Below are 12182 nucleotides of genomic sequence, written 5' to 3'. Positions count from 1 at the left end.
AGAAATTGAACAATGATCAAAGAACTCCCTTGGAAAAAATCACCAGGGTCAAATGGATTTACAAGTGAATTCTATCAAACGTTTAAAGAACAATTAATTCTAATATCATATAAAATATTTGGGAAAAATTGGTGGAGTCCCATCAAATCCTTTTTATGATATAAATATGGTTCTGATACCTAAACCAGGAAGACACAAAACAGAGAAAGAAAATTATAGACCAATTTCTCTAATGAAAATAGATGCAAAAAATTTAAATAAGATATTAGCAAAAATAATACCAAGAATAATATATTATGATCAAGTAGGATTTACACCAGGAATGCAGGGCCGGTATAATATTAGGAAAAGTATCAGCATTATTGATCATTATCAACAACAAAAGTAAAAGAAAGCATATAATTATCTCAATAGATGCTGGAAAAGCTTTTGACAAAATACAACATCCATTCCTATTGGAAATACTGGAGAGCTCAGGAATAAATGTAGCCTTCCATAAAATAATAAGCAGTATCTAACTAAAATATTATCAGTCAGCATTATATGTAATGAGGATAAGCAAGATGTATTTCCAATTAGATCAGGGGTGAAACAAGGATGTCCATTATCTCCACTGTGATTCAAAGACGTACTAGAAATGTTAGCTTTAGCAATAAGAGAAGAAAAAGAAATTGAAGGAATCAGAATAGGCAAAGAAGAAACTAAGTTATCACTCTTTGCAGATGATATGATGATATACTTAGAGAGTAAAAGAGAATCAAGTAAAAAAACTACCTGAAATAAACAATTTTGGCAAAGTTGCAGGTTACAAAATAAACCCAGATAAATCATCTGCATTTCTATATACTACTAACAAATCCCAATAGCAAGAGATAGAATGATATATCCCATTTAAAGCTACAGTAAATACTATAAACTATCTGGGAGTCTACCTGCCAAAACAAACCCAGGGACTTTATGAACACAATTAAGAAACACTTTTCCCACAGATAAAGTCAGATCTAAGTAAGTGGAAAACCATCAATTGCTCGTGGGCAGGCCAAGCTAACATAATAAAATTGACAATTCTACCTAAATTAATTTACTTAATTCAGTGCCATACCAATAAAACTACAAGATAATTACTTTCTAGAGCTAGAAAAAATAATATCAATATGCATCTACAAGAACAAAAGGTCCAGAATATCAAGGGAATTAATGAAAAGAAATGCTAGGGAAGATGCCCTAGTCTTATTAGATTTCAGATTGTATTATAAAGCAGCAATTATCAAAACCACTTGGTACTGGCTACAAAATAGAAGGGTAGACCAGTGAAACAGAACAGATTAATGTGAAGACACATTAGTCAATGAATATAGTTATCTACTGTCTGATAAACCCAAGGACTCCAGCTTCTGAGATAAGAAGTCACTCTTTGACAAAACTTACTGGGAAAAATGGATAACAGTGTGGTGGAAACTGGGCATAGACCAATGCCTGACATAGTACACAAGAATAAAGACCAAATGGATACATGATCTAGGTATAAAGACTGACACTATAAACAAATTAGGGGACCAAGGAATAGTGTACTTGTCAGATTTATGGAGAATGGAGAAATTTTTAACCAAATAAGAGATAGAGAACATTATGAAGTGCAAAATGGATAATTTTGATTATATTAAATTGAAAAGTTTTTGCACAAACAAACTTAATGCAATCAAGATTAGGAGGGATGTAGAAAACTGGGAAAGAATTTTTTCAACTAGTGTCTGTGATAAAGGTCTCATTTCTAAAATATATCAAGAACTGAGTCAAATGTACAAGAATACAAGTCATTCCCCAATTGATAAATGGTCAAAGGATATGAACAGGGAGTTTTCAGAGAAAGAAATTAAAGCTATCTATAGTCACATGAAAAAAATGCTGTAAATCACTATTGATTAGAGAGACACAAATCAAAATAACTCTCAGGTACTACATCTCACATATCAGATTGGCTAACATGACAAAACAAGAAGGTGATAAATGTTGGAAAAGACTTGGGAAAGTTGGAACACTAATTCATTGTTGATGCAGCTGTGAGCTGATCCAACCATTCTGGAGAGCAATTTGGAACTATGCCCAAAGGGCTACAAAAATGTGCATACTCTTTGACCCAGCAATATCACTTCTAGGACTGTATCCCAAAGAAATCACAAAAATGGGAAAGGGTCCCACATGTTAAAGATATTAATAGCAGCTCTCTTTGTTGTGGCCAACAACTGGAAATCAAAGGGATGCCCATCAGTTGGAGAATGACTGAATAAGTTGTGGTGTATGAATGTACTGGAATATTATTGTACTATAAAATGATTTATAGGAAAACTTCCGAGAGGCTTGGAAGGACTTACATGAACTGATGCTGAGTGAAAGGAGCAGAACTAGGAGAACTTTGTACACAGCAACAACCACAGTGTGAGAGGAATTTTTCTGGCAGACTTAGCCCTTCACAGCAATGCAAGGACCTAAAAAATTCCCAGTGGACTCGAGGTAAAATGCCTTCCACATTCAGAGAAAGATTTATAGAATTTGATCAAGAAAGAAGCAGACCATTTTCTCTTGTTGTGTTTTGTTTTGTTTTCTGGTTTCTCTCATTCATTTTAATTCTTTTATGCAACATGAGTAAGGTGAAAATGTATGTAGTAAGAATGAACATGTAGAGCCTATATAAGATTGTATGCTGTCTCTGGAAAGGAGGGGAGAGGGAGGGGGGAAAATTCAAGATATATGGAAGTGATGGTAGAAAACTGAAAATAAAAAAATAAACAGATAAATAAATAAATAAATGGTGCAGAGTAGATCATACAAATGGGGAAAGGACCCACATGTACAGAAATATTTGTAGCAGCTCTTTTTGTGATGCCCAAGAACTGGAAAATGAGGGGATACCCACCAATTGGGGAACTGCTTAACAAGTTGTGGTATATGAATATAATGGAATACTATTGTGTTTTAGGAAGTGATGCATAGGTGGACTTCAGAAAAATTTATATGAACTAATGTTGAGTGAAGTAAGCAGAGTCAGGAGAACATTGTACACAGTACCAGCCACAGTATGTGATGACTTATTTTGACAAACTTGGCTTTTCTCAGCAATGTAAGAACTAAAACAATTCCAAAGGACTCATGATGGAAAATGCCATCCACATCCAGAGAAAGAACTGTGGATCTAAATGCAGAGCAAAACAAACTATTTTTTTTGTTGTTTTTCTTTCTCATAGTTTCTCCCATTCATTAGATTCTTCTATGCAACATGACTAATGTGAAAATGTGCTTAATAGGAACGTATATGTAGAACCTATATCAGATTGCATACCATCTTGAGGAGGGGGGGGGGAATTTAAAGCAGATGGAAGTGAATGTTGAACACTAAAAACAAATAAATTAACTAATAAAAAAACCCAAAGCACTATACTCTATATATGCTAGATGATAATATGCCAGATGAAAAAAAGTTACTATGGTGACAAGAAGATCAAAGCCACCTTAAGAAGACAATAAAGTCAAAGCTCCTATAACCAAAGCCTCCAAGAAATATATGAAGTGATCTCAGGCCATGGAATAGCTCAAAAAAGGATTTCTAAAATCAATTTAGAGAGGTAGAGAAAAAATTGGGAAAATAAATGTGAGTGATGCAAGAAAATCATGAAAAATGAGTCAACAGCTTGGTAAAGGAGACGTACACAGACTAGACCAAATGCTAAAAGAGGTCTAAAAAGCCAATGAGGAGAAGAAGAATGCCTTAAAAAGCAGAATTGGTCAAATGGACAAGTAAGTCCAAGAGTTCACTGAAAAAAATAATTCCTTAAAAATTAGAATGGAGCAAATGGACACTAATGACTTTATGAGGAAATCAAGAAACAATAAAACAAAACCAAAAGAATGAAATAGAAGACAATGTGAAACATCTCACTGGAAAAACAACTGATCTGTAAAACAGATCCAGGAGGGACAATTTAAAAATTATTAGACTTCCTGAAATGATCAAAAAAAGAGCTCAGATATCATCTTTCAAAAATTATCAAGGAAAACTGCCCTGATATTCCGGAACCAGAGGGTAAAATACCAATTGAAAAAATCCACCAATCACCTCCTGAAAGAGATCCCAACATGAAAACTGCCAGGAATACTATAGCCAAATCCCAGAGTTCCCAGGTCACAGGGAAAATATTGCAAACAGACAGAAAGAAAGCATTCAAGTATAGTGGAACCACAGTCAGGATAACACAAGATGGAGCAGCTTCTACATTAAAGGCATCAGAGATCTTAGAATATGATACTCTGGAGGAGCTAGGCTTATAACCAAGAGTCACCTACCCAGCAAAACTGACTATAATCCTTCAAGGGGAAAAAACGGATGTTCAATAAGGTAGAGGACTTTCAAGTACTGATGAAAAGACCAGAGCTGAATAGAAAATCTGACTTTCAAATGTAAAACTAGAGAGAAGCATAAAAAGGTAAGCAGGAAATGGAAATCATAAGGGACTTAATAAGGTTAAATTGTTTACATTTATACATGGAAAGATGATATTTGTAACTCATAAGACCTTTCTCATTATAAGGGTTTTTAGAAGAAATATGTATAGACAGAGGGCACAGGTGTAAATTCAATATGAAGGGATGATATCTAAAAAATAAAATTAAGGGGTAAGAGAGGAATGTACTGGGAGAAAAATAAAGGGAAATGTAGAATGAGGTAAATTATTTCACATCAAAAAGGCAAGAAAAAACTTTTACAGTGGAGCAGAAGAGTGGGGAGGTGAGGAAGAGTAAGTGAAGCTTACTGTCATCAGAACTGGCTCAAAATTGGGAATAACATACATACTCAACTGGGCATAGAAATCTATCTTACTCTACAAGAAAATAGTAGGGGAATGGGTAAGATAAGGGGGGGGTGTTTGTGATAGAAGGGAGGGTAGATTGGGGGAGGTAGCAGTCAGAAGCAAAACACTATTGAGGAGGGACAGGGTGAAAGGAGGAAGAGAATAGAATAAATGGTGCAGAATAGAATGGAGGGAAACACAGTTAGCAATAGTAACTGAAAAAAAAATTGAAGCAGCCTTATTTCTCAAACATATAGAGAACTGAGTCAAATTTATAAAAATAAGAGCCATTCCCCAAATGATAAATGATCAGTTTTCAGATGAAGTAATTAAGTTATCCATAACCATATGAAAATAATCTCTAATTCACTACAGAGTGGAGAAATGCAAATTAAAACAATTCTGAAGTACTACCTCATACCAATTAGATTAGCCAATAGGACAGAAAAGATAAATGACAAATGTTGGAAGGCATGTGGGAAAAATGAAACTTTAATGTACTGTTAGTTGCATTGTGAACTGATTCATCCATTCTGTAGAGCAATTTGGAACTATGCCCAATGGGTTATAAAGCCAAGCATATATTTTGACATAGTAATACAACTATCAGATCTGTATCTCAAAAGAGATAAAAACCAAAAAAAAAAAAAAAAAAGGATCTATATGTACAAACTTATTTATAGCAGCTCTTTTCTGGGGGTAAAGAATTAGAAGTTAAGGGGAAGCCCATCAATTGGGTAATAACTGAACATGTTGTGGTATATGATTATGATGCAGTACTATAGTAGTATAAGAAATTATGAATAGGATGCACCAGAAAAATCTGGAAAGACTTGCATAGGCTGATGCAAAGTGAAATGTACTGTGTACAAAGTAACAGCAATATTGTAGGATGATTAACTGAATGATTAAGCTATTTTCAGCAATACAACAAACCAAGACATCTCTGAAGGACTTCTGATGAAAAATACTATGACATTTTTCAGACAATGAACTGAAGGTAGCAGAATACAGATTGAAGCATGCCTTTTTTAAAAAAAAACTTTATTTTTCTTGAGTTTTGGCTTATGATTTCTTTCACATGACTGTTATGAATCTTTTATATGACCACACATGTATAACCTATATCAAATTACTTGCCTTCTCAGTGGTGGGGGAAGGGAGGAAAGCAGAGAATTGGGAACTCAAAGTTTTAAAAACAAATGTTAAAAACTGTTTTTACAAGTAACTAGGGAAAAATAAAATACTAAATAAAAAAGTGATATGACAAAGATGTCAATAAAAACGATTGGGCAGGGGGTGTCACAGAACTGGGAAATGGCAAATATAGACAACTTTCAACAAAGAGAAACATGTATCCTTAATGCTCTGTAGTATAGGCTAGTGAGAAAAACCAATTCGATTACTGACAAAATCTAGAATACATCAAGCTTTAGAGCACTGTGGCAAGGAGGATAGAATTCTGGGTTTAAATCTCCCTTCTTATACTCTCTGACTGAGACCCTGAGCTGACACTCAGCCTCCATGTGCATGAGATAATTCTCTAGGACTTACTTAAGTCACTGACAAAGTTTCCCATGGTGACAAAAATCACATACATTTAGCACATTTGGGTAAAAAATAGTTGGTGAGCATTTATAAAGAGAGTGGTGATCTATGAATGCTTCAAAAAGGTAATGCCAGATTAGCTTCATTTCCCTTTTTGAGACGGTTGCTACTAAATGTGTAGATAAGGAGAATGCTGTGATACATATACATACACACACACACACACATAATGTACGTGTATACACATATATTTCAGCAAAATGCCTCATAGTCTTTGATGCTATTTGTAGACAAGATGGAGAAATGCCACCTAAATGACTTGTAACTGGCTGACTAAAAATATACAAAGAACAATCTCTATCCTTAGCCCTGGGCTATTCAACACTCTAATTAGTGACTTGGAAGAAGGCACAAAGGATATGCTTACCAAATCTGAAGATGACATGAGACTGGAGAACTGCTAACACTTTGGACAACAGATGGTCAGAAACCAAAAGGACCTCTACAGCCAAATCTATTAGGAGGAGATTTAACAGGGATAAAATCAAGTCCTACACTTAGGTGCAAAATATAAACTTCACAAGTACAAGATGGAGAGAGGTGTGGCTAAATTAAAGCTCATGTGAACATGATCTCTGGGTGCTCAACTGTAATAAAGATGACAGGGACTCATAAAAGCTAAAGTAATCTTAGGACGCAAACAGTATCCAGAAGAAGGAAAGTGATAGCTTCACTGTAATATGTGAGGCTCAGACTATATTTGGAATATTTTCCAATTCTTTTCATCACATTTTAAAGACACTGACAAGATAGAGAGCTTCCAAGATAGAAGGCAACTAGCATGCTGAGAAGACACGAGATCATGCTATGAGGATCAGTTCAAAAGAACTAGTAGAGGTGCTTCACCTCGAGAAGAAACACTCATTAAAAGTTTCAGTGAAGAGCATTTGTTGTAACCAAAAGCTTCTTGATCATTAAAAGTTATCCGAAATTGGAACAGGGTGCCTCGGGAGACACTGGGATCTCTAGCCTTTCTGCTTAGGTGAGGAATAGATGGTTCCTAATAGCTTTTCCTAACCTCTAAGGCATCCACAGCAACAAGGTAAGGGTTAAATGTTGCTTATTTAATACCAGACAAACTCTTATACTTCTAACAACTTTCAAAAGAAAAATTAAATATTTTATTTTATTAACCAGGTCCAAAAGTGAGTGGCTACTTTCACATAATAAGGTAGAGAATGATTTTGCAAAAGTAATATCCAACTCTCATATTAAGACACATAATAGTCTGAGGTTCAATTGTTTAGACAGCAAATATTTAAGTACGTAGGAGACACAAAAAAGGAAAAAGAATCCCTGCCCTCAAAATTTACAATTTCATGAGAAGGGGGGAAAAGGAAGGAGAATCTAAGATTCTATTTTGTATTATATGTATTTGTATATCCCACATGGACACACATTATCTCAAAAATCTTGATGCAGTTTTAATCTTTAATAACTTCAGAAATACAAGGGCTAAGAAACTTAAAATAGGACATTTCAGTGGGAAGGGAGAGGCAACATGGAAGGCTTCATAGAAAAAGTAGCATCTGAACTAGGTCTCATAGAACAAGAAAGAAGAACTGACAATTGTCCAACAAAACAGTGTAGAATGTGATCTAGACCTGAGAGCTGGGCTGGACATGAACCAGCTGTTCAATGTGGCTAAAATAAAGATGTGAAGAGGAATCATGGTGGGGTGAGGGGCAGGGAAACAGAAAGGGGCTGTGGAAGAGACAAGGCAGAGACAAGTTAGTATATTTGGAGAGACAGCAGGAACTCAAGATTTTTGAGAAGGGGAGTGACATTTTTTAAATCAGAAGATTAATTTGACAGCTGAATGAGAGATGGCATAAAGGTTAAAGACTCAAAGTAAAGATGGAGGATATTACCAGTTATGGTCAGTCAGGAAGTTACAATAACTCAAGTGAAAAGTAACAAAGCCCTGAACAAGAATGGTAGTAGTGTGAGTGAGGAGGAGGGAACACATGATGGATCATGTACTTAACAATAATTGTAACATAATTTAAGCTACTGTAGCTAAACCTATCCTTTTCTCCTTCATTCACCAAAAGAAAAAAAAAGGCTGAGTTGTCTGAGATATCTCAGGAAACCACCATAAAATATAAATATTTAGTAAATACAGCAGGAAGCAGCAGGATACATTAAGATACTCTAAGGTGCCACATTAGAGAAGTCAATAATGCTATGTGGCCTTAAGGTCAGAAGACAGGTAATTTTACAAATTTGATCTAGATTTGTTCCAAAGGAAATTCCATTTGTTCCATTAAATATTTTGCGGTTTATGATTACACAACGTATTTATTTAGTGCTAAAGTCTACTGCTAAAGTTAGCATTTGGACCTATCCATTTTCCCTTTTAGCTGGCATACAGAAGTGTGTGATTTATGCATCTAGTTTAAAAGATCTCCTTCGGGTATTATGGGAAAATAAGTCATGTGATAAATAGATGTGGTGCCAAAATAGCAATGTGACAGTGCCGGGGTCATTCATAAACCATGATTAATGTCTCCATTACTCCAAGTGTTCTACCAGAGCCAGACCTGTCATATTGCTGTGCATTTGGAAAGTGGGATAAATGTAAATTCATAAGGATTAGACACCCACTACTCACACTGACTTCAACATACCACTAGATAAAGCTTAGGTCTTTTAAGGTCACTTTAATTGAAGGTCTCAAGACAAGTTAGGATATTCAAGAGCTAAATTCACAAGTCAATGATATGCGTAGGCTATGGAGTATTCAGGCCACTCTTTGTTCAACCAAAGCCCTTTGAAGGCAGAACACTAGCCAGTTACCAGAAAGAGGCAGTGTGGTTTCATGTGAACATTTACCAGATGTCTAAAAGCCTCAATTCTAGCCTCTAACAACCAGCTCTTGGCCACAGCCTACAAACTTAATTTTCCTTATCTATTAAATGAGGATGACTCTACTGACTTTTCATATTACTGTGATAAGCCTTTATATATGTATAATATACATATACGCATACACATATGTATATATACAAATAATGTGTATATACATATATACACACACATAGGAACTTTCATATTAGTTTTGTATTATTACCATTAGAAAAGAAAGAACAAGAAACAAGCATTTATCAGGCACCTGCATGTGGTGCCAGGCATTGTGCTAAGAGATGTATAAATATTATTTCATTTAATCCTAATGACAATTCTGAGAGGTAGGTGCTATTATGTCATCATTTTATAGTAGAGGAAGCAGAGGCAGGCAAAGGCTAACTGATTTGTCCAGGGTCAAAAAGGAACAGCATGAAGACTTGTTTGATTTTAAATGATTAATCTTTCAGATCTAATCATGGGAATGAATCAGAGTCCCAGGTAAAAGCAAGCTTAAGGTTTTTTCCCCCAATTATCTCCTTACTTCTTAATATAACATTTTAGCCATACTAAGCATCATCGGGGATACCAACTCTTGGTCATCAGACCTTTAGGCAGCTTATAACATGATAAAATACACAAGTATCTTCATATATTGTGAATATATTCACAAATATCATATCTTCATATGATACTTCATATCATTAATTCAAAGATTAATGATAGTGCATAAAAAAGATGATAGATACTTCAAGAGCTCAGAGCAAGGTTGCTTCTCGATGGGGGAAGGGGACAGGATAGAAATGGCATTTCACCTGGCCCTTCAAGCAGGGATTCTTAACCTGAGGTCTGTGAATAAATTTCTGGAGATAGAATGGGAAAAAATAATCTTTATTTTTATTAACCTCTAACTCAAATTTATAATTTCCATCAACTATTTAAAAATGCTCATTTGAGAAGGAATTTCATTGGTTTTACCAGACTGATGAAGGGTTCACTGATGCATAAAAATGCTTAAGAGATTCTGACTTAAAGAATGTGTTTGGAGCAGCTAGGTAGTACAGTAGAGAGAGCTCTAGCCCTGGAGTTAAGAGGATCTGAGTTGAAATCTGGTCTCAAACACTTGACACTGACTAGCTGACCCTGGGGCAAGTCACTTAACCAATTGCCTAGTAAAAAGTTAAAAAAAAAAAAAAAAAGAAGGAATGGGTTTGAGAAGGCAACATATTGCATTCTACTCATAAAAAATATAGTGAGCAATGTTCATGAAGTGGAGAAAGCTCAAGAAGAGGACAGTCCAAACTGATGTAATTAAGAGTATTTGAAGGTTTATGATGTGAGAAGCCGGGAAGTTGGCAGAGGTCAGATTGTGGAGAGCTTTGAATCCCTACCTGAATAGCATGGATATTATTTAGGAGACAAATTGAAGGTTTCCAAGTGGGGAGAGTAGTGATAAAGTCAGAACTGGAAGATATTACTGACAGCAGGGTATGTGATAGATCAGAGGGAGAAAGAAGAAAAAGATTAAAAATCAGATAACAGGCTATTGCTGTCTAATAAACAAGAGGAAATGAAATCTGGAAAGATAGTGGTTCAGCAAAAATGTAAAATAGCACCATACAAGAGATGGAAAAAAGAAATCAATAACACCAACTAGATGAAAGGGGCCAGAGACTGAAAGAATTAAAAATGGTAAGTTTTAATCACAAATGACTGATTGCTTATTCCATTAAGGCAGAGGTTTCCAAACCTGTTTGGTCCACCAACCCCTTTTCAAATAAAAAAAATTACTCAGTGTGCCCCCTTGGAAATCTACTTTCTTTAACCTTTTAATGTTTTTTTTTGAAATTTGCATCATTTTCAAAGAAAATTAATGACACATCTTAAATTTAATAATTTATTGTAAATTTGTGGGGTTTTTCCTGCATTGAAATTTTGATGACACAACTGTGTGTCATGTAACTGGATAGTATCATATTGTAAACAAGCCCTTATATGTACATATTTCCAACAATGCACAACATGCTCGCCTGCCAGCACTTGCTTGTTAAGACCTGTTGTTGGGCTTGACCACAGATTGGTTATAACTTGCATTTTGTATGTTTATTTCGAAAATAATGTAAACACTATGATTCTAATTCTGTTACATAACAGATGAAATATGTATGAATGGTTTTTCAAAACTTTCTTCTTTTCTCTTCTTCCCTTATGCTTCCACTGCCCCCTTATTTTTATTCAACACTCCTCAATTGTATCCAAGGCTAATTCCACTTGCCCCCTCCCCATCATTCCAGCATCTCCCAGGGGACAGTATCACCCACTTTGGAAACCTATTCATTAAGGGAAAATAGTTGCCTTGTTTGGGATTAATTTGGGAATTGGTGGCAAAAGTATTCTTTTTAGCCAGTTAGAGTTTGTTGGACATCCTAGTAGAGATGGAAAATCAGGAAGGTAATTGAAGAGTTAAGAGAAGCAGGATGCCTTTCTTGCACATAGTGTATGTTTAACAAATGCTGAACTGAAATGACAGGGTTCAGGAAAGGGGCTAGAGCTACCAATGGAATGGATGAAACAGGTTAGTGCCACAATCATAGGCATAGAAAGGACAAGGGTTTCAAAAAAGGAAAATATTTTGATATTAAAAACTCAATAGTGGGCACTATCGTCAGGAATTCAGACTACTCAGCTAAAGGGCAAATAGGTAGTAAGTGCAAATACTGGCTGTGTATTTCCAGGGAATGTGTATTTCTAGAAATCTGAGAGCAAATAAGGAGAGAAAGTTGGGTGGATAGAACGGAAAGGAAAGAGAAGTGAATTTGTTAGTAGGCAAAAAGGGAAGGAGGCAGTATGTGGTCATGGGAAGAACACTTTAGGGGAAGTCAG

At 35.4% G+C, this 12182-nt stretch overlaps 1 protein-coding gene across 4 annotated transcripts in view; it reads right to left on the bottom strand.

The window, feature by feature from the left end:
• Window positions 1-12182, bottom strand: part of CCNA1 (cyclin A1) — a 40966-nt gene that overhangs the window by 20173 nt on the left and 8611 nt on the right. The window lies entirely within an intron of this gene.

The sequence above is a fragment of the Notamacropus eugenii genome, chromosome 5, assembly GCF_028372415.1.
Source record: "Notamacropus eugenii isolate mMacEug1 chromosome 5, mMacEug1.pri_v2, whole genome shotgun sequence".
NCBI classification, from domain to species: domain Eukaryota; kingdom Metazoa; phylum Chordata; class Mammalia; order Diprotodontia; family Macropodidae; genus Notamacropus; species Notamacropus eugenii.
The sequence above is the reverse complement of the archived record's forward strand: the minus strand, read 5'-3'. Positions and strand labels throughout refer to the sequence as shown.